At 47.3% G+C, this 23,106-nt stretch overlaps 1 protein-coding gene and 1 pseudogene across 9 annotated transcripts in view; one reads left to right on the forward strand and one right to left on the reverse strand.

Annotated features, from left to right (window-relative positions):
* The window catches only part of ELOVL5 (ELOVL fatty acid elongase 5), a 70,935-nt gene extending 48,044 nt beyond the window's left edge, over window positions 1-22,891 (reverse strand). For 2 of the 9 annotated variants that reach the window (XM_057554434.1, XM_057554433.1), the window contains exons 1-2: window positions 22,696-22,856; window positions 14,616-14,677 (exon numbers count right to left, since the gene is read on the reverse strand). The gene's annotated coding sequence lies outside the window, so the exon portion shown is untranslated. Of the gene's footprint in view, window positions 1-12,064; window positions 12,240-12,433; window positions 12,615-14,615; window positions 14,678-22,695 lie in introns of all 9 variants that reach the window. The other 7 variants (XM_057554436.1, XM_057554432.1, XM_057554435.1 and 4 more) reach the window with 6 other exon arrangements.
* On the forward strand, window positions 12,736-14,337 carry LOC103002716 (60S ribosomal protein L22-like; annotated as a pseudogene).
* Window positions 22,892-23,106: the final 215 nt, after the last annotated feature.

Raw genomic sequence — 23,106 nt, forward strand, 5'->3', positions numbered from 1 at the left:
AATGATTTAAAACACATTAAAACATGTGAATGCTCCATAAATGTTAAATGAATTGATTCCGAGCAGTGGATCAGGGCAGACTTCACACAAGTGGCATGGGGCCAGGTTATTAAGGGTTTTTACAAGGCGGAAGGCCTAGGAGGCAGAATGCTGATGGGTGTTTCAAGCTGAAGCACACCATGAAAGGAGGCGTGGAAGCGTGGAAGGATACGGCAGGCAGGGGGCAGCGCACCTGGGCAACAACATCATCTCTAAGCATGCTGATGCTCTCCCCTAGTGCCTTATATACACCCACCTCTCCCATCCGCACCACCATCCCAGGCCGTGTTCTTCCATGTGGACTCCCAGCTGGTGAGTCCCGGGCATCCAGCCCTGTCCCCTCCCATCCATCTCCACACACTGCACCAGGGCCACCAAAAGTTACCGGCCCACTCCTGTCCGAAGCCTTTCAACAACAGTGTCCCTTGTTCTTTGGATACGACCTACAATCCCTCATTTGCTTACAGCCCCTCCATCACTGGCTCACAGCTGCTTCCAGCCCAAGACTGCCCTCCCCTTGTGCCCACTGCCCCAACCACACCCACCTCCCTCCACCTTCTCCTTTCTGCAGGCACGTCCTATTCAGGGAAAGCTCCCTCAGCCTCCTGCATAAAGGTCCCTCTGACCTCACCTCTGCATAAAGGTCCTTCACTCAGACAAACATTCCCTGACTCCTCTTCCCCAAAGCCCCAGGTTTGGTGAGGTCCCTCTGTTTACACTCTAAATCACAGCCCAGATATGAACGAACACTGAGGACCTAAGTGCTCGAGGACAAGGGCTGTGTGTGTCTGCTTCACAGGGACCATCAGCTCGGTGCTGGGCACACGGGGGTGCCCACTGCATATCTGGGGGATGAGTGCTGCAGGGTCAAGAGGCTGGAGAGCAGGCTGGGGACCAGATAGGGAAGACCTTGAAAGTCCTCTGACCTTTATTCCATAGGCAGTCGGTGAAAACAGCTGGGGCCCCAGGCAGCCTCGCCAGCAACGCCGCTGCCTCCATCACTGCTCCCGGCACCAACCAGGGGGGCTGACTCCCTTTATGACCTTCATCAAAGGAAGCAGCAAGAAAGCCTGGGGCTGCTTCCCACTCCCCACCCCACGCCGCCCCCCGCTTCTGAGGGAGTCCCCAGAGCAGCAGGGCTGCCTCACCACCCAGCGGGGCAGGAGGACACAGCTTCCACCCCACCTGCCTCGGATGTGCGGTCGGCCGGTTCACGCAGCAGGCGGCACGGTCCCCCTGATCTGCGCGCAGAAGAGGCTCCCTCCGCTGCAGATAGGCTCTAACTCAGGGCCCCAGATTTACCCCACTCGGAAAAAGGACACTCCTCCCCCTCTTAAAAGAGGGTCCTCCCCCGCCTGCCCCCACTGGCAGCCAATTCGCTGTGGTGATTACCATCACCTGATCTAGAACTTCGATGCCCATCCGCCCCCAGCGCTGGCTCCTGGGGTGTGTTTCCCCTCAGCCTGGACCTCAGTCGGTCACCCCACAAATAACTCTTGACACCACATCTGCCCCTGTGGAGCCTTAATCCTCGATAAATCCAACTGGCCGAACTGACTCGTTTTGCTGAGATTCAGGCTGTCAATATGAATTCCCTGAAACTCCCTCGCCTTCAAATGTCAAGGCACTTGTTACATGCTACAAGTGGATGAAACTCCAAACATCATGCCAAGAAGCCAGACACAAAAGGTGACACACTGTATGATTCTGTTTATATGAAATATGCAGAATAAACAAATCCATAAAGATAGAAAGATTAGTGTTGCCCAGAGGCTGCAGGGAAAGGGCGGGCAGAGAACGGCTGATGGGCAGAGGGTCTCCTGTGGGGGATGAAAATGTTTCAAGATTAGACACAGGTGGCTGGAGCACCACACTGTGGGTGAACTACATGCCACTGAACTGTCCACTTCAAAATGGTTAATTTCAGGGACTTCCCTGAGGGTCCTCGCTTCTACTGCAGCGGGCACGGGTTTGATCCCTGGTTGGGGAACTAAGATCCCGCATGCTGCACGGCCACAAAAAAAAAAAAAAAAGGTTGATTTCGCAGACTTTTGCTTGAAAAAAAAAAAAATTCAAATACTTAAAAAAAAAAACCCCAAAACAACCTACTCTTTCCCCTCCCAATTCATAAAGGGAGGCTTAGCATCTCCTACTTTCCTGCCTCCTTCAAGAATTGACTATTCAACTCCACTTCCCCCTTTACCTTCAATTTCCTCTCTCTGTAGGATCCTTTTATCAGCTGACAAATCTGTTCAAGTCTCCCCAACTTAAAATCTTTCCCCTTAACCCTATTTACCCTTGAATCTCACCTAGAACCACCTCAAGATCTCATAAAAAGCAGCCAACGTCAAACAGCCTTCACTTTTTTAGCTCCAATATTCCCTCTAGTTCTGTTTCCGGCAGTAAGGCAGTCTACAGATGCTGAAACCTATATGCTACTTCTAAAATTGACAGATAAAATATACACAAAACTTATAAAAATGAATGGACGAACCTGCAAGAGACGCTGAGGTCAAGACTGAGCAGGGCATGAGTCAGTAAAAGGAAGCTGTCAGACACCCTGGGAGTTGCAAGGTCTAGAGAGACCTGAGCCACACATGGCTATTTAAATGTAAATTAATTAAAAGTAAATGAAAAAACTCAGTTCCTCACTTGCATTAGCCACACTGCAAGTGCTCTGTGACTGGTGACGACTGTACTGGACAGCGCAAAATATATCCCAGAGAAACACCTCAGCATCTGGAAGCGAGCAGCTCAATGTGCACTGGCACCTCATTCAGACATCACAGAACCTGAGGTTATAAGAATCCTGAAAGAAGTCCCTAGAGTAAAGGAAAGGGGAGGCAGATGCCGGGTTGATGAGTCCCCAGAGCAGAACTCTACATGATCAGACATACGAAAAATGCCAGAAGAACCTTTTTGTAACACAAGAATACAAAGGTTAAATGGTTAAAGAGAACAAGGTGGAGATGTGGGGACGCGATGCAGCAAATTTTTATTAAAGCAAAAGCACTGTCCAAAATCAGCAGTAACTAAAAAAAAAAGGAAGTTAAGTAGTATCTATCAAACAGGCATGAACAAAAAGGAAATTAGCTATTTTTAAAACTATTCCAAAAGACAGCCAATCTGAAGGCCCAAATACAATAATGTATAGATGGCAAAGAGAATGGGGGGCGGGGGGAAAGAAATGAACATCTTGAACATCTAAAAAGGTGTTTACGGGATTTCCCTGGCGGTCCAGTGCTTAAGACTCCGTGTTCTACTGCAGGCGGCGCAGGTTTGATCCCTGGTCCGGGAACTAAGATCCCCACATGACACGCCACGTGGCATGCATGCCTTCATACATACATAAGTAAGTAAATAAACAAATAAATAAATAAAAATTTTAAAAAAGGTATTTATGCCACACTGAGACCTTACTCTTGATTAACTCCTTTCTGCTCTGGATTTTTATTTTAAAAACTGACCACTAGGGCTTCCCTGGTGGCGCAGTGGTTAAGAATCCACCTGCCAATGCAGGGGACGAGGGTTCGAGCCCTGGTCCGGGAAGATCCCACATGCCGCAGAGCAACTAAGCCCGCCAGCTACAACTACTGAAGCCCGCATGCCTAGAGCCTGTGCTCCGCAACAGGAGAAGCCACCGCAGTGAGAAGCCCGCGCACTGCAACGAAGTGTAGCCCCAGCTCGCCGCAACTAGAGAAAGCCCATGTGCAGCAACAAAGACCCAACACAGCCCAAAATAAATAAAATAAAACAAATTAATTAAAAAAAAAACCCAACAAAAAAACCCTGAACACTATAGTTCTCCAGTAGAGCATCTATGCAAGCAACCAGCATATTCAGAGGACATAAATTTACTTTTAAATATTATCCTACCTAAGTATGGTACCTACAGACCTACAGATACATTTATTTGATAAAATGACGAAAACCAGTCCACCTGATGAAGTTCACGTACAAAAGGTGACATTCAGAGATCCTCCTGTGACATAAATCAAGAAATTTACTCAGGCAGAAGGACTCAGGAGGCAATAGCTGATGAAATAAGACACCCCCTCACACCCCCGTGAAGGATGTTTTCATAGCCAAGCAGAAGGTTGGTCCTTATTTTAAAATACAGTAGGCTATAGTTAGAACAGGGGTTCTCAAAGTGTAGGCCAGACACCTGAGGGTCCTTGGGTCCTTTTCAGGGGTTGTATAAGATCAAAACTATTTTTGTAATGTTACTAAGAGATTACTTTTTCAATCTCATCTCTCTCTTCACTGTTAAGTGACCCAGAGGCTACATGATGTGTGATATCTCAAAAGATTGAATGCAGAAGCAGAGAAGAGGAGCCAGCTGTCTTTCATTAAGCCAGATACCAAAGTGATGGGCAAAAACAGTCAAATGTTGTCTGGTTTCACTAATTTCTTTTTGTTTGGAAAAAAATATTTTTCATAAAAATATAGATAATGTTATCATGTAATGGGCTAATTATCATTTTTAAATGTATTACTATTTAAAATTATTTAAGAATAATTTAAAATCAATTTCTAATGAATAAATACCAATAGCTATAACCCACATAAACAAAAGCTCTGAGGTTCTCAGTAATTTTTACAAGTGCAGGTCCTAAGACCAAAAAGTCTGAGAGTTGCTGTATTAAAAATTGCATACAATCCCACTACTGGGCGTATACCCAGAGAAAACCATAATTCAAAAAGACACATGCACCCCAATGTTCACTGCAGCACTATTTACAATAGCCAGGACATGGAAGCAACCTAAATGCCCATCGACAGACGAATGGATAAAGAAGTTGTGGTACATATATACAATGGAATATTACTCAGCCATAAAAAGGAACGAAATTGAGTCATTTGTTGAGACGTGGATGGATCTAGAGACTGTCATACAGAGTGAAGTAAGTCAGAAAGAGAAAAACAAATATCGTATATTAACGCATGTATGTGGAACCTAGAAAAATGGTACAGATGAGCCAGTTTGCAGGGCAGAAGTTGAGACACAGATGTAGAGAACAGACATATGGATACCAAGGGGGGAAAACTGCGGTGGGGTGGGGATGGTGTTGTGCTGAATTGGGCGATTGGGATTGACATGTATACACTGATGTGTATAAAATTGATGATTAATAAGAACCTGCAGTATAAACAAACAAACAAACAAAACAACTAATACTAAACTTTCATTGGGTTATCTGTATGGAAATATGTTAATATAAATGTTTCAGACATTACGTGAAATTTCTAAAAATCTTATATGTTCTGGTATAATGTTATAAGTCATAATTCTAGTTATTACTTTAAAATGTATATCTCAGAAATAACTAAATTTCCTTGTCAATTGCACTATTATGAACTTTCATCAAATCTTTAACCGTGAAAAAAAAAAAATTGCATACAGAATTTTTTCCCCTCTGTAAGGTTTTATCTCTTAAAAGACATAAATTTAGCTTCTCAACTTAAAGGCAAAATTCCCAAATATACCTCAAAAAGAGCCAGCTAGGGCTTCCCTGGTGGCGCAGTGGTTGAGAATCTGCCTGCTAATGCAGGGGACACGGGTTCGAGCCCTGGTCTGGGAAGATCCCACGTGCCGTGGAGCAACTAGGCCCGTGTGCCACAACTGCTGAGCCTGCGCGTCTGGAGCCTGTGCTCCGCAACAGGAGAGGCCACGATGGTGAGAGGCCCGCGCACCGCGATGAAGAGTGGCCCCCGCTTGCCGCAACTAGAGAAAGCCCTAGCACAGAAACGAAGACCCAACATAGCAATCAATCAATCAATCAATCAATCTTTAAAAAAAAAAAAAAAAGAGCCAGCTAGCAATAATGAATAAAACGTACAATAAATATATTTTAATTTAAAGCACTCTGTGAAATAATTACATTCTTACCGGTTTCCCAGTAACTCAAATTATATACAGCAGGATGAGCTGATTTTCACATTAGTATGTGGGCTAAAAACTCTGAACGTTTCTTTAGCATGATACTAACCTCCCTTTCAAATGAAGATACTCCTCGTGGAAACTCTTATTCACCAAAACCTAAAATTTTAAGTCATAAGTAATAAGACCTAAGTATCCTGTGGCTAAGTCACATTAGGTAGTACTGCAGCTAGAATGTTATTAACTCACCAGCCAGTACACAGATGCTGAAGTGCTTATGTACATATATATATACATACACACACACATACATGTGAGAGAAAGAGAGAGAGAGAGCTCAGAATCAGTCAAAAATTCATTTTCCGGCCACTACAAAAGATCTTTTAAAACACCACACTTTCCATTTGCCTATCGCCTCAGTTGTTCAATTGTCACTGGGTCCTCCGTTCTCTGACTCATGTTGCTACTGAGTCCAAGAGAGTGTCAGGCAGGAGGTTTCCCCAAACTTAAAAGTGCAGCCTGCTCAGGGGAGCACATCTTCCCGCTCAGGGGCTCACCTCCTTCTCCCTCTCAATGGGGTGGCAGTGCCAGGTATGTCCCTGACATCACACAGGATTATAATTACCAACAGGAAAGCAGAGTCCCCACTGGAGGAAGAAAAGCAGGTCAGCAGAGACAGACAGAATGAATACGAATAAGAGGGAGAAAATTACAGGACACTCCCTTCTCCAAAATAAGAATCTGAGAGTGACATTTCAGAGCTCCAAGCATGACCCCCCATCATTTATTCCGTTGACAGAGAGCAGTGTCAACGGGAGAACAAATCCTGTGTGAAGCTTAACACTCACTTGCTATAAAGGTGCATTATGTCCTCCCATCGGTTGTGAAGAAACCCAGTGCTTTCAAACAAGAGCTCAGGGTGTTCACCTTAGGTCACGGCCACAGTGCAGCTATCTGCAGGTTTCTCTCTACAAAATGTTTTCTCTATTTGCTTTCTTAGTTTGGAAAACATTACAGAGAAATGCCTGTACGCCAAGCAGACTGCCTCATCAGGGGAAACAACTTGATTTCAAGAAAGAAAAAAATCGTGACTGTTTCCTGGGGACAGCACAGTTGAAATGTCAATAATGGGCACCGGGGTCTGGACCAACACCTCCTCCCCCACCTCCTGTTCAACACGGCTTAACCCTGCTGCACTTGGTTCCCAGATACTGTGGGGCCTTTGTCTTACAGGGATACCAATTGACGTGAAAGACAACTCACCAGGTAGCACCCACAAATCTTATTTAATCAAATCAAAGAGCAAAGGGAAGGGAGAACAGAAAGTTGAGTTGGTTAACTTAGAACGAATGAGATCTCGTGTTAATCTTATTTTTTCTGGAGAATGAAATGTAAGTAACTCATTGAAATTAAACTGATTTTCATGTGTGGTTTATGGACATTATTAGTCATAACTCATCTTCACAGGCTTTATTTTTTTTTTTACTTATATTCAGTACAATCTTCACTGAAAACTTCTAGACTTATATTACTTGGTACACTGCCACCAAGTAGAAGGACAGCAATCAGAGTGCTAAGATGGCAGCAATAGACAGGTAGGAAGGCAATGTGGTGCCACAGGAAAACACCTCTAATGTCAATACACTCTACACAGCTCCTCCGAAATGGTCTCTCTCCCATTTCTCAGGAAATCGGTTATAACTTCAATCATTACAGCCAAGTTCATTATGAAGAACAAAGGAATTCAAAAACCAAGAACTTTCAGGACTTTGCGTAACCAAGTCTAAAATAAGTATATATATAGTTCAGTGGCAAATTGATATTTTTAAAAAACAGATGTGGAAATGTTCTAGCAAGTACCATCCATTTCCCTTTTTCCAACACAAGCCAAGTTTTGTTGAGGGCTCTATCCTCCCCAGCTCAGTGGGTGAGATCTGATAGGGTCAGGACCCGGGGGCAGGTTGGGGGTGGGTAGGTAAGCGTGTGACCCTGAGTGACCAGCTGGGTGATTGACCAACCGGAGCCAGAGAGGCTTCTGGGAAAACGACCTGCAGCACAGGGTGAAATATGCAAGGAAGGGGTCATGGATGATGTTATTTTTAGTTTTTTAAAACAATTATTTAGTATTAACTCATTTTTATTTACTAAAAAAATTTTTAAAGCTTCACAGAATTGGACTTCTCTGGTGGTGCAGTGGTTAAGAATCCTCCTGCCAATGCAGGGGACACGGGTTAGAGCCCTGGTCCGGGAAGATCCCACATGCTGCAGAGTAACTAAGCCCGTGCACCCAAACTACTGAGCCTGCGCTCTGGAGCCCGTGCTCCGCAACAAGAGAAGCCACTGCAACGAGAAGCCCACAATGAAGAGTATCTCCCGCTCACAGCAACTAGGGAAAGCCCGCACACAGCAACAAAGACCCAACGCAGTCATAAATTAAAAAATAAATAAATAAATAGGGGGGAAGAAAGAGTCACAGAATTCAAACGGCCGCAAAAATATTTAGGCAAAAAACTTCTTAATTTTAAGGAATGTGACATACTGGATTCTTCAAAAGGGCTGCTGAGTCTCTTCACCAGAAAAATTTAAAGAAAGGGTACAGATAAATCATGACCAGTGACACCCAATCCTGTATCCCCAACTCCACGCTCAAGGGCCAGTTTCCATCTGCTCTCTCCACCTACATACATGTGGTGCTTCTGAACCTTAAACCCAACCCAACAAGCTAAGCCACCCTTCCTCCTGACTCCCTCCAGGTGATTTCCTGCCCAATCACCTTCCCAGGAACCCAGCCCTGAAAGCACACTTCCCCCCAGCGTGGATCCCAGGCCAGCCAGGGCTTCAGGTCTGTCAACAGGCCCTGAGATTCCAGTCACCCACTCCCCCACCGTGGCCTGCCTCATTCTCATCACCCCTTTGCCAGAACCATCTTCTATGAACTCCCTGGCCTCCAGAACCTCCCCTCATCCAGTCCATCTAATGCATGAATCTGTCACATTGATCTCTTCAAGCACAACTCATTCACTCAGCAAACAAGTACTGACCGCTCTATCAGATAACCAAGGACCACAAACTTAGTGGCTTGAAACAACACAAATGCATCTTAGGGGTCAGAAGTCCAAAACGGGTCTCAACGGACTAAAACCAAGGTGTGGGCAGGGCTGCGTTCCTTTTTGGAGGCTCTACGGGAGAATCCTTTTCCTCGCCTTTTCCAGCTTCTAGGGACTGCCTGTACCACTCCATTCACAGTCCCCTCCTCCATCTCTAGGCCAGCAACACTGGGCCAAATCTCCTCACACCCAACCCTTCTAGTTCTCTCCCGCCTCCCTGTTCCACACTTAAGGACCCTGGGGGTTACACTGAGCCCACCTGGATAACCTAGGACCCTCCCTACTTCAGTCAGCTGATTAGCAACCTTAATTCCATCTGCAACCTTAATGCTCCTTTGCCTGTAACCCCACGTATTCACAGGTGCTGGGGATTAGGACACGGACATCTCTGGGGGCCCTTATTCTGCTGACCATAAGCACCTGATACAAGGCACTGGGAGGGGCAAACGGTAAACACAGACCTTGCTGTCAAGCTTGTGTTAGTCCTTTGATACCAAATGTTAATTGGCTCCCACTGCTTAAAGAATTGAGCCTAAACCACTTAATCTTCTATTAAAGCCTTCCATGATTTTGAAACACTCCTGCAGGATTATCTCACACTACTTCCCTGAAGCACCCTAGCGCTGTCCTCAACCTGCAGAGCTGGGAGCACGCAACACACCGGCTTCTGCTCCACAGCCACATGCACACCACGCTCCAGCTCACACGCCACCTGCCCTCCCTCTGCCTTCTCTGAATGCCCACAAAGCCCTGTTGCGCCAGTTGGCCATTCAGCAGTGACACAAAGGGTTCAGGCAGAGGGATGACCCGGTGCTGCTCTGAGCCGGCTGTGCGGCCCGGGCATGCCACTTGACAGCCTTGCTTTCATCATCTGTCAAGTGAAAAGCAGCCCAAATTATTCTAAATCCGTTCCCAGTTCTACGAACTGGGGGGGGTTTGCATCCATTTCTCTCAACCCCCAAAGTCACTGTCCAATCAAGGTCACCATCACGTCAACTGGATTAGTGCACTCCCTCCCGATAGAGGGTCCCTGCCTCCAGTCTTGCGTTGCTCCCCGCCCCCCAAAAAGCATCTTTCTGGGTTACTCACCTCAAAACCAGTTAAAGGCTCTTAGGAAAATGTCCAAACCCCTCAGTGTGGCCCCAGACCCCTGCTTCCTCCTTCGATTTTCCTATCAGTTCCTCATGTGCTACCTGCTTCCTCACCTCAGAGCCGTTGCCTGAATGCCTACTTCCTCTTTCCACCAGGCAGACGTCTGCTCGTTCTCCAGGCACCCTTCCCCGGCCCTCCCGGTCTGATTTACGGGTCCTTCCTGTCTGCGCCCATAGCACCCCACACTACGCTCTCCGTTCTCATCACCGTGGTACTAGTATCTGTTCCCCGTCAGTATCCTCCAGACTGCAACTTCCACACGGGCAGCACCGTCAACCTCATCCACCACCCTAGGTACAGACTGGGGGTGGTCACCCAAATTCTGGATAGAGCAGCAGGACTTTTAGCTGCTCACAGCCACCCAGAATCAAGATGAGATTTCCCGGTCTGTCTTGCAGCTTCATGCGGCTGCATGTTTAAAGTTCTGGCCAAGCAGACACAGCAAAATTGTCTAGGGGCAGTTTCTGGGAACTTCCCTAAGAGAAAGCACGAATGAATCCTCTGTCCTTTCTACCTCTGTCTCTTCCTCCCTCCTGCTGCCTCTAAGCCTTACACACAGTGAGCTAGGAGCCTACAGTTGGGTCATACCTGTACCTCTTTCTCCAGCCCTTTATGGGAAATACAATACCTTGTTTTGAGATGCCATTATTGGAACCATTGTTATTTTGGAATCTCTCTCACCTGCATTCAAATTTAACTGCAACACACACAGTCATATCCACAGCACCAATAATTATCTGTTGCATCAAGTACATACCTCACCTCTTCTACTGGATTATAAACTATTTGTCAGTAGGTGTATTGTCACGTGTCTCTGCGGGATCCATGCACCCGAGCAGAGGGCAGCACACAGAACTCCTCAACGGTAAGTGTAGATGGTCAATGAATTGATGACCACGTGGCTACTGATGCAGACAGGCTCAGTCCAAGCTACACGGGCTACCTTAACCTTGGCTCACTGCTGTGGCCAACCAAAATAAAGTTAAAAAAAGAGTGTCTACACTACTATGTATAAAATAGATAACTAATGAGGACCTCTTGTATAGCACAGGGAACTCTACTCGCTCTGTGGTGACGTAAATGGAAAGGAACTCCAAAACAGAGGGGATATATGTATACATATGGCTGATTCACTTTGCTGTACAGCAGAAACTGACACAGCAGTGTAAAGCAACTATACTCCAATTAAAAAGAAAAAAAAAAAAGTGTCAGTGTCTACCATTATTTGATCAGGGAATAGTTCAGAGCCTAGACACCAGAGTTCATTCTCTTCCTTCCTCGGGCACAGGGTCACCAGTGTATTCTATCACTGGCTTATTCCACCTGAAAGCTCTACAAGGTAATACGCAAATAAGCAAGGTCCTTTAACACAGACATTAAAAGAACATCCTCTGCTCCTGGGCAGGTGGGATGTCTAGCAATTTGCTCTACTCCCTCAGCCTGGTTGGGGGAACAGCAACCCTAAACAGGGAAACCAGTGCCCCAGAGCCCGCCTCCCCAGGTGGGCCCCTCACCTGTGCAGTGTTACGAAGTCTCAGGCTTCTCTGGCAATTGAGGCATACTCACCTTCACACAGCCATAAGCACAGATTACAGAACTGATCATACTTGAAAGGTACATATTTAGAGACATTCGTGCAAATCATTGCCAGATACCTACTACATGCCAGACAGTACACAGGTACCAAGGATACGCAGGGAGCATGCCAGACACTGAGCAGAGAGAGAAGGAAAGCACTAGTCATCCTCACTTGACGAATGAGGAGACTGAGGCACACAGAGGTTAGTTAGTTACGTATAACTAAGGTTACACAAGCCGGAAGGGGTGGGAACATCTAATTGAGTCAAAAGCATCAAAGGTTCTAGGCTGTATGAGTTTGACTTACAAAGAACAGGACTTTTCTGTTATTTAGTTTGCTTTACTTTTGTGTTTCCGTCGGTGGGGAGCAATTGAGGAAGCATCCAAGTACAGCCTACAAGGCCCATCTGGGGAGATGTGAGTCTGTGGTGTGTGCAGAGTGAAAAGCACAGGCAGGACACGACGCTGGATCAAGGATGGCCCTAACAGGGAGTAAACGAAGGTTTTAGGGTGGAGCGCATGACCCCATTAACCTGTCAGAAGACCTCTGTGGCAGCACAGCTGGGAGCAGAACACAGGGAGGCAGGAAGGAGCAGGGGGAAACCAGGCACCCAGGAAGGGTTGGCGGGCTGTGAAGGCTGGGGGGCAGCGGACAGAGCAGAGCCCGAATGGACACCTGGTGACTGACGGCTGGAGGGAGCGGGGGAAGGACGCAGCTGACAGGAGAAGGACCCAGGCAGTGCCGCCAGTCTGCCGGCCTGGGCAAACAGGTGATGGCGGTGCTCCTGGCCATGCTGGCCAACAGGAGACAGGTTTGGAGGGCAACCAGGTGAATCAGCTGATGAGAAGTTCTGAACCTGGAGCTCAAAAGAAAGCAGTGGATTAGAAATAAAAGTCTGGGGTGGGGAGTATGACTCCGCGTGAGGGGGGAGCACGGCTCTGGGGGAGGCACGAGGGCCTCGCCCGCCCGGCCCCTGCATGGCTGGCAGCTTGCAGCACATAGCGCTCTGCAGCATCCTGCCGGGGCCGGGCTGGGGCGGCCGCCGGGGCCCCCACGTGACGGGGAGACCCGGGACTCTCGGAGGCCGTGGCTGGCGCTCGGGGCCCTGCCTGCGGCCAGCGGGGGGCAGCGACTGCAGCCTGGGTCGGTCAGTGGCCCTTGGAACCCGGCTGGCATGAGGCAGCCAAGGCCTGGGCCTGGTTACCTGGGCGGAGGGTGGGCAAAGTGGGGACCCGCCAGCCCCGGGGACCAGTGGGAAGGTCCATGGAAGTTGGACCTGGTCGGCCTGTTTTCAGAGGGAGGCCCGGGTTAGAGGACCCTTTAGCCACTGTGGAGGAAGTTAGATCTTCAGGGTGCAGCTCTACAGACCCTTTTGGGTGTCGGGGGAGGGCCCAGTTCCATTCGCTCTCACCCAGGCTGGGCCTGGGCCGTGCAGCGCCCTCATGTCACTCTGGCTGCAGATCGTTCTCCTCCCAGGTCACTGGGAGAAAGTTTTCCTACCCTCCTCTGTTGGGATGCCCTTGTTAACATTTTCGGCTCACCTGCATCTTTCTGCCTGGGTGGGCTTTTAAGGCTTCTAGGCGTTTGTACGCTTTTGGTTTAAAACCATGGTGGGAGGTATAGAGCCCATTGCTGGCAGGTCTTTTACCTGCTGATTGTATATTTCTGGGGCTAGATTTTAAAGCAGCCCTTTTCGTTGTTACTAGGAAGACATGTTAGGGAAAGAAAAAAAAAAAGAGTGACTTTTGTCGAAAGCTAAATGTTTGAAAAATTGACCCAATTAATACAAGTTTTAGGTGAAGTTCTTTGAGACATGAAGGGAGGTAGGATGTGTTCTTGGAAAGGTCTTTTCAGATTCTGAAAGGCTTTTCAAAGTGCAAGCGTTGGGGTTTCCCTGGTGGCGCAGTGGTTAAGAATCCGCCTGCCAGTGCAGGGGACACGGGTTCAAGCTCTGGTCCGGGAGGTCCCACATGCCGCGGAGCAACTAAGCCCGTGCACCACAACTACTGAACCCACATGCCACAACTACTGAAGCCCGCGTGCCTAGAGCCTGTGCTCCGCAACAAGAGAAGCCACCGCAACAAAGAGTAGCCCCTGCTCGCCACAACTAGAGAAAGCCCGCGTGCAGCAACGAAGACCCAACGCAGCCAAAGATAAATAAATAAATAAATAAATATAAAAATAAATAAATAAAGTGCAAGTGTGGAAAAAGCTTGTGGCGAAGGGGGGTAAAAAAAAGCAGGTCCAGAAGTTTACTCCTGACTGTACCCGTCCTGTAGACGATGGAATCATGGATGCTGCCAATTTTGAACAGTTCCTTCAGGAAAGAATGAAAGTGCATGGAAAAGCTGAGAACCTCAGAGGAGGTGTTATAACAACCGAAAGAAGCAAAAGCAAAATCACTGTAACTTCCGAGGTGCCTTTTTCCAAAAAGTATTTGAAATATCTCACCAAAAAATATTTGAAGAATAATTATCTACATGATCGGTTATGCGTAGTTGCTAACAGCAAAGAAAGTTATGAGTTAACGTTACTTCTGGATTAATCAAGATGAATAAGAGGAGGAAGATGAGGACTGAAACTCAGTTATCTGGAGTATTTTATATGAATTCTTAAATAAAATTTAGGAAAAAAAAAAAAGAAATGTCTGAGATGGACAATGGGTTGGGTGGGTGGGTGAATACTTGAATCCATGGGTTAAATCACCCACTGAGATGGGTTTTCCAACAGTACTTTGCAACTATTCACGTACATCTTGAATTTCGGGAAGCACTTTAAAATATGCCAGTCCCATTTCCTAAAAGACGGTGAACTCAAGCATGGAGCTCTGTACCAGGGCTCAATGTAGAGCACCCACCTCACTCTGCACTCGCAGCCACCTTCCTCTGGGTCGCTGAGCCTCTTCCAAACCTACCGCGCCTTGCAAAGAAAACAAAAAGGATCTGTCATAACAAGCCCAGTACATACAGCATTCTCCTGGGTTCACGAAGTCCTGAAACACTGTCTTTAAGGGGGTATTTGGAGAAGTTCCGACCTGTTTCACAGGACAACTGCCTTCTTGGCTGAAACAGACTTGCAGACAATGGAAGGCCGCACAGATCTAGATATGAGATCCTCTGCAAGCCTCTAACCGGTCCCTTAAAGACCCAGCTTAAACAGGCCAAGCTCCACTTCAACCCCATTTCTAACACACAAATCAGAATGCAATTGCAAATAGCTGGGAGACAAACATTTAAGAGGCTTTTAAGCAACATTTTGTGCTATGGGCAGCTACTTATAATTCTAAATCTGATTGCAGCCTGATGTGATCACTTGATTAACTGACGTGATTACCTGAATATTCAAAATAAATTCTCATGTTCTCCAAGCTAATTCATACAAAATATACAAAGGCAGCGTTACAGCTTTGGTTGAAATTAAAAGAGGGTGGAGAAACATAATTAACAAAGATAAGTTATGCACCCCCCTCGAGAGAAAATGTCTTAGATATTAATTCAAACCTGTGTAACATAAATAAGGGTGTGACACGAAAACACATTTCTTTTTAAAAACTCAATCTAAACTTCCATATTTTATAACTGTTGTTCAGGTGTGTGTGTGGGGGGGCGGTGGGAATGGGAGGAACAGGCAGAGTTAAAATGTGTTTCCAAAAGAAAAAAGCCTGGTACGATGTGGCATTTTTAAAAGCAAACACAACCCAGCAATCAATCTATCATCTCCTCTACAGAGTGTCTAAAGCCAACAGTTATTTTATCACCTGGTTACATTCCATGTTAATATATAAACTGTTCTGTGAATTTTGTGATCCTCGTATTTTAGGAATTATGGTACTTAACAGCCATCATAATGTTGTCAGACCTAGTGACCCACACCCAGAAAGAAAATGAGGAAGTCCTAAAAGAGTAAGAATCCCAAGAGAACTGAAGGGCTGGGGAAGGTGTTATTCTGAACAGCCCGAACAAGCAGCCTTTAACCAGGCCTGTGTCAGAATGACCCAGATGTTCTCAAAACACACAGGATGTACACCTCTACTCAAGGGAGACCAGACAATCCGCAGATGGAGGCTCCCTGGGGGATGTGGGTGCCCTTCCCTCCCAACCCACACCCCTCAGGTCTTATACACCTTGTAGATCAAACCCAGGCGGCGGCGCTGGGGTCAGACAAGGAAACCGATGCTGGATGCCCTCAACCAGTCTGGGTTTGAACCCGGCCTCTGTCACCTGCTAGCTGGGGGGCCTTGAACAAGTCACTTAACCTTTCTGTGCCTTAGTTTCTCATCTGTAAAACTGGGGTACCTACCTCATGGGGGGATTTGGTGAGGCCAAAATGAATTGACAGATGTAGAGCACCTTAGAAAAGCACCTGGCATGTAGTGTATTTAGCACCCACAAAACAGCCTCATTCTCTTCATAAGTTGCAAACATTGCCCAACTGCAGTGTCATTTATTCTTCTGAAGAGCATGATAACAGAAGATTGAGTCAGCTGAGTAAACAATGCTTCAGTGAACATCCTATCCTCTAATAGAGGGATTATTTTTTAACGACGCTCATCAAATTAAGTCAGTCCCCTACTTAACGTTTATGTATAATACCGATAGTCTGGACACCCTCCAAAGGAGGCACAGGTATTATCACCTGCAAGTTCTACACCGAAGTCTCAGAGGTGGAGTGACTGGCCTGCCGGAGCCTGCCCAGCCTTGTGGGGCAGAGCTGGATCGCTTTCCTGTGCAGCTGCTAACCTGAAAGGCCTCTTCTCCAATCCCCTTCCTACAGCTTTGCTAACTTTAAAAAAAGCACAGTAGATACTCTTAATAAATGCACCCCAGATCCACAGAAGAGCTAAACATTCAGAAGTTCTGTAAGAAGTAAACTCAAATTTTCACAGAGGTACATATCAGCTCACAAACAGGGCAGACAGAGGTGTCAACAACTCCTGTAGATATTAAGGTAATGTATTTCTTCTGCCAAAACCTGAAGCAGAGGTACCCTGAACGCTACCCTCAAGGGACGTACAGCGCGCGGCCAAACTTCCCAGGGAAGCAAATGAATAATTATTGAGTTCGGTGTCATAAGAAACTATTCTTTGGGGAAGGAGAAATTCACAACAATTACTCTGTAGGAGTGTGTGCTATCCCAAGACAGAAGGAACAGGTACTCTGGGGTTCAGAACAACTCAGATAAAATAAGGACCAGAGTGGCCAATTCTCCAGTGTGGCTTTAATTAGGTCTGTTTAGTATGCACTTATCAGAGATTAGCTCTGACACAGTAAAACTGTTGACAATGGGGAAAGAAAAGGGCAGAGGGCGTGTGCTAGCAGGAGGGCGTGAACCTAGTGTCAGGATTGTCGTTCGAAACTGCAGGTGTTTCAAGAAAATGGTTATTCTAACTGCAGGAAGCATGAGAGACCCAGCACTAAAAATCTTAAGTGAAAAATTATTTCTTAAATCCCAGTCAGCAAGAAAACATACATCAAACAAAAGGTGCCAAAGTCTAACTTAAGATACAAGGAATACTGAGACATCGCACACAACTGTGCTTAAATAGGAAGGATACGGATTCAGTATTCCTAAAAACTCACCAAGTATGAATATTTTCAATCCAGGGGCCACACAATTCTAAAAGCAAATGCATTCAAGTCAAATAAAAGTGTCCCCATAGAGGAAACGTGCCAGTGGGAATCAAAGAGCTTGGTAATGATAACATTTATGGGTTGAAATCGGGATCGGATGGGAGGAGGTAGTCTATGACAAAAACTCAAAATGAGGCCAGTCTACCTTCCTGAACAACTCACTCTGCTAGGCCGGAACATCTCCAGCGGTTACGTTTAACCTCTTAAGGAGAAAACTGTTAAATTTCCATCACTGATTCTGACATCTACCTTACTGAGACCTAAATGATTTCAACTTTCATTCTCTATCCCTAGTCAAACAGAAACAAAGGATTTGCTCTTGGCAAAAGTGAAAATAAAAAATTTTCGTTCTGAAACAGACTTGAAAATCACCTTGGTGTAATTGTTTATTCCCAGGGTTGATTTTCTTAAGGCCGATGGCAAGTTTAGGGTAGGGAACCAGGGCAGCCGGGCTCTATACAAGGACGAGGCACTCTACCTGCACCACTGTGCCTTCCAAACCTCTCAGATTACTTCCGTTTTAATAACAAAGAAATATGCGTGTGCTTTACCATAATCCTGTATTAGGAGGCAATGTTTATTTTAATATCGCTTACATGAGCTGAGGTAACTCAGTGGGTGAGAGGAGCCCAGAGGCCTTGGTTCTCACTCCTGGCTCTGCCAGCAACTGGCTCCATGAGCTTCAGCAATACTGAGACTTTGCTTTTCTCACCAACAATACTTCATTAAAAGCTGGGAAGCAAAAAAAAAGGTGGGAAGCATCCTGATTTCAGTAATATTAAAATGCAAAAGAGGGCTTGTGTGATTTTACCATGCCACTGACTGTAAGCTGCATCTCTACCCAGATATGTTAAAATGTGAAAAACTGCCTGAAAATGGATGAAATGTGGTGGAAACACACACCTGTAAAGTGGCGGACAAACACCGGCTGCAAAGAGGACCGGGGACCCGAGATGGGGAGAAAGGGCCTGTCCGGATGGAACGTGGGCCCTTAAGATGTTTCCACCTGAGGACAAAGCCTCCTCCCTCTTCCCCCACGACACCTCATTTCTTCTAACTCCCAGGCCTGAGAGCGCCCTTCCTCTTGCTGGCCCTCAATCCAGCTGGTCTCCAAGTTGCGTAGATCCTGTCCTAGAAACATCCTCGTGTGATTAGCTCGCTCCAGTCTGTGCTCATGGCTGTGCCTCCAGGTGAGGCCTCACCACTGCCCTGGCCTCCAACAGCCTCCCAGCCCACCCCCACACAGCCCCAGTGTCCGTCCTCGCCAATCCCCGCCATGCACTCAGACCACACTCATACACTTGGAACACAGGATTCACAACGCACTCCTTCTGGTTCAAAAGCTTCAGCGGTCCTGTTACCCAACGTCTCAGGAAAGACAGCAGGCTAGTGGGTCAAGACCACCCAGGCTGGAATGCTTTGTGATCTTGGGCAAGTCTAAAACTTCTGAGTCTCCATTTCCTCATCTGTAAAGTGGGAAAGCTCACAGTACCAATTAATAGTACTTGAGATAAATCCACATAAAAGGGCTCAATGCAGAGTTTGATACGTAATAAGTTTAATAAATGTTAGCCCTTATTATTATCAACAACTTGCCTTTCTAACCTTTCTTTCTACTTCTGCCCTATTAGCTTCAGGCAACTGGGCTACTTGCTTTAATGCCCAATGATTCACTTGTTTGCTCTCCAAACTCCCTCTCCTAGAATGCCCATCCTCTGACCTCTGTGCGCCCGTAAGATTCCTCTATGACAGGTGAAGTGAAATTCAAATATTGATTCAGTTCTCTTTCATTTAATCCAATCATCTCTTTGATGGGGTCTGACATCCTTGGAGGCCCTTATAGCCGACACACCCCCATGTCCACAGAGGCCCTTCCTGAAAGTGTAGTTAGCGGCCAGGTAGGTGAGATGAGATTTAAATCCACTTCCTCACTTTGGGATGGGCCCCAGGTTATCAGATTTCATTGTTCTAGTTATTACTTCAAGTAACCATGACCAAAATCAATCACCTCAAGGCCAAGGACCCTCTTTGGAAGGTGGTGGGAAGGGAAGTTCCCACTTGAGAATATGGTAACAAGGGGTCCAGACTAGCTGGCAGTCATCTTGCAAAATCAGCCTATGGACATAACCAACATCTGAGGAGACTTCAGAGAAACAGAGCAAAAGTTCTGCCTATGGGACTTTTCAGGTCAGATGGTCATTTAAGCCCATCTGCATTGGGCTTTCTGTCTCTTGCACGAAAAACAGGCCTATCAGTGCTAGGCACTGATACATCTAACATGGTGAGTTCTGCCACAAAGCTTTCCCAGAAACAGTGAGACAAGCCCCCTGGAAATCTGCTTCTGATACCCTTCTAGTCCAAGGTACAGATTAAGTATGGGTATAAAAGGATTAAAGTGTAAACTCATTCAGGAAGCCCTTTGGAGTCAGAAACTGTCGTTCAGCTTTGTATACAACCTCTTCCCCCAAGACACACACACACACACAGTACACACTCAGTAACTGACAAGTCAATAAATTAATAAAGAGAGTAAATCAAATGTGGGCTAAAAGGAAGGAATAGACTTGACACAGATTTGAAAATGGCAAATTGTTAATCTTGGATGGCTCGAAGATGGACCTTTAATCATGACGTTAGATTTTTAAGTTACAGAGTAACAGAGTTAAATAAAGGGCAGAGCCGACTGACCAAATCCTCCCAGCAGCAAGGACAGAGGAAGGAGCAGGTATGTTACAGGAGACAGAGCTATGTGATTTGCACAAGTCACTTGGCATCTCTAGGCCTTAGTTCTCAATTCTTTATAAAAGAGGTAGGGGATAGCACTTCTCACAGGGAGGCTGTAAGAATTACGTACGGAAAGCAACTATTAATAGGAAGGTGCTCACATCTGTAATACCTGAAACTGAATGCATGCAAAGACAGACCTATTTTGGGTAACTAACGGAAAGATTATCCCATCAGTAACAGAAGAGTTGGTAGGCACAAAGAAGGTATTAAACATAATTACAAATTTTCTTAGGGGAAGGATGTGGCCCCGAGTAAGAAAGAAGTAAAACCATCACTCACACTCTCTACTATCTACTTAGGCATCAAAGTCACCCTAAAGGAAGGTAAACAGTTTTGCCTTGATTTGTATAATTCAAGTTGGAAATAAGACACCCAAGTACCGATACTCACTCCTACAAACAGGAGGGCAATCAACAGTTATGCTAAGAGGAAAAGAGGAGGCAGTGGAAAAAAGATTCTTGCAAACATCCAAAAATTAAGAATTCTGACACCCCTCCCGCACAAAAAAGAAAAAGGAAGCTCAGTCGATCCCAGGGAAGGTGATAACTCACCTCATTTTCAAAAGTGACTTTGCAGGAATAATGGAATTACTGTCTGTGAAAACCTAGTTTTAAATATTTTCCCAGTTACTTGAGATTCTCCAGCTTTATCCTTGGCCACATCCCCTAAACCTCACTTCCCCTTCCCCAAGAAGAAAAATAAGTGAAGAAGAAACATTTATCAAACCACTATTTGACAAGCCCCATGCTGGGCACTTTCAACTGTGTCATCTCTTGGAATCCCTAACAATTCTGCAACGTGAAACCTGTGGACAGACGAGGAAATTGAGTCAAGAGGGTGAGGACAGTGTCTGAAGTTATGATGTACTTTTCTTGAAAAAAATCTGGCCATCAAATCTTAATACACTTTCTACTTTCACTTTTCAGCCCAGTTCTGTTCTGTATTCTGTAAAATTAACCATCTGTAACCATCAATAACACTCTCCCTTTTGTCTTCAGTTAGAAACAGAAAAGAAATACAAAAAAGAGGAACTGTACAGAAAAAATTCCTGGCAATGAGAAGTTATAATCTGGGGTAAGAATCTAAAAGGGACATGAGTGACATTTCTCTTTCAAGTACGGAGCTTTCCTTGGAGAATCCCAGGCAGCTTCCGAACGAACTAAAAAAGTGATCCATCTGTCCCCTAACCGCAGATGGAAAGTTAAAGTGTTCGTCCACAGCCAAACCGGCTGTGTCCCTGTCTGAGATTATGCACCGAACGCTGTTGGCTGAGAGGTGGTGCAAGCAAAACAAGTGCACACCAACAGGTTATCTATGGAGTGGTTAGGCGAACAAGTTACAAAACCTAACAAGCAACGTTAGCTCTTCCGTACTACCCTATAAAGAAAGCACTTCCTGCCACGGGGCCCGCTATTAAAGAATTAAGGCTGCTCGCTCCCCACTATTCTCCCGCCGCATGCCTAGGTTCCGCAGCCCAGCTCACAAGTCATGCACTGGATTCTTCCATACGGGACTCCTCACCCCTCATCCCAAAGTGGGCCAAATGCATTATCCAATTTGCAATCAAGAAGCCAGGAGCTGAGCTGAACTACAATCGTGAGCAGGGGAAACCATCAACCTAAAAGTGCAAGGGCACGGAACGGTTGCACGACACAGTTTAAAAGAACAAGCCTTGCTCCAGGCACGACTCCCTCCACACCGAGGCGGGCGTGCGGACGCGGGGGTGGGGTGGGGGCCGAGTCTTATTGCGTGTAAACTGTAAAAGAGCCTTTTCTTTGCCACTCGCAGCAGACGCGACACCAGGGCTTCCCCAGCCACCCCCGCGCTCGGACTCCCGCTAGGGTCGCCCAGGTGGCTCTCCAGTCCCCTCCCCCGCCGGCCTCCCCGAGGATCCGCGAGCTACAGTTATCTGGTTTTAATAAAAACCGAAGCGTTCCCAGGCTAGCGGGCTCCCACTCCGAGGGGCACAGGCGGGAGGGTAAGAGAGAAAAGGAAAGGCCGGAGGCGCCGCGCACCGACCCGCGTCGCGACCCCGTGGCAGCTCTCCCAGGTCCCTCGGGTTTTGTTCTCCCCTGAGGAAGCGCGATCGCTCTCGGGGCTCTTCCCCGGACCTCCGGCCGCGCGTTCATCCCGCCCGGGCGGTCAGATCCGAGCGCAACAGCCCACCCGCCCTGCTTCCCGTCGGAGCGCCGGGTGCGTTCCCGCCGCGCCCATCAGCGTGCACACTGCCCGCCGGCGGCTTCCACCGCCGAACAGGTGAGACAGCATCGCGCGGAAACTCCCGAGACGTCCGCACAGCTCTCCCCCCGCCCGCCATCGCGCCCGGGAGCGGGCCGGCGCCCCCGGAGCTGCCGAACTCCTCCGCCACGCGGGCGCAGCGCGGGCCGCGCCGGCAGTCGCTCGTGCGCACCGGGCTCAGGACCCAATGGTGGGTCGCAACCCTCGGTCCCGGCCGCGCGCCGGCGCGGGTGTCATGGCCGAGCGGCGGCCGGGCGAAGTTTCCTGGAGCCGCCCGCTTACCCCTTAGGCCGAGGGTGGCTGCGGCTCCGAGAAGCGGCGAGGCGGCGGCGACGGCAGCGCCCGGGGCCAGCCGAGCCAGGAAGAGGCGGGAGGGAGTGACGGGCCAGCAGCAGCCGCCGGGATGGGAAGAGGAAGGCGCCGGGTATCTACAATCTGAACGTGGGCTGACCGTGACGTCACAATGGCGCGGCCAGCCAATCGCCGCCGGGAGGCCGAATCAAGCGCTATGATGTCATGCGGCCCCGGAGCCAATCGCGAGACAATAGAACTTTCGTGATTGTAAATTCCAGAATCCGACGCAGTGGGGAACCGTGGTCTGGGTTGGTCCCCTCCGGTTCACGTGTCTCTGGGCAATTTTATCCCCTTTCTTCCTAATAAGCCTGCGTGGAACGCAGAGCCTGCGCAATAGCA

This window comes from Balaenoptera acutorostrata, chromosome 10, assembly GCF_949987535.1.
Source record: "Balaenoptera acutorostrata chromosome 10, mBalAcu1.1, whole genome shotgun sequence".
In the NCBI taxonomy this organism is placed as follows: domain Eukaryota; kingdom Metazoa; phylum Chordata; class Mammalia; order Artiodactyla; family Balaenopteridae; genus Balaenoptera; species Balaenoptera acutorostrata.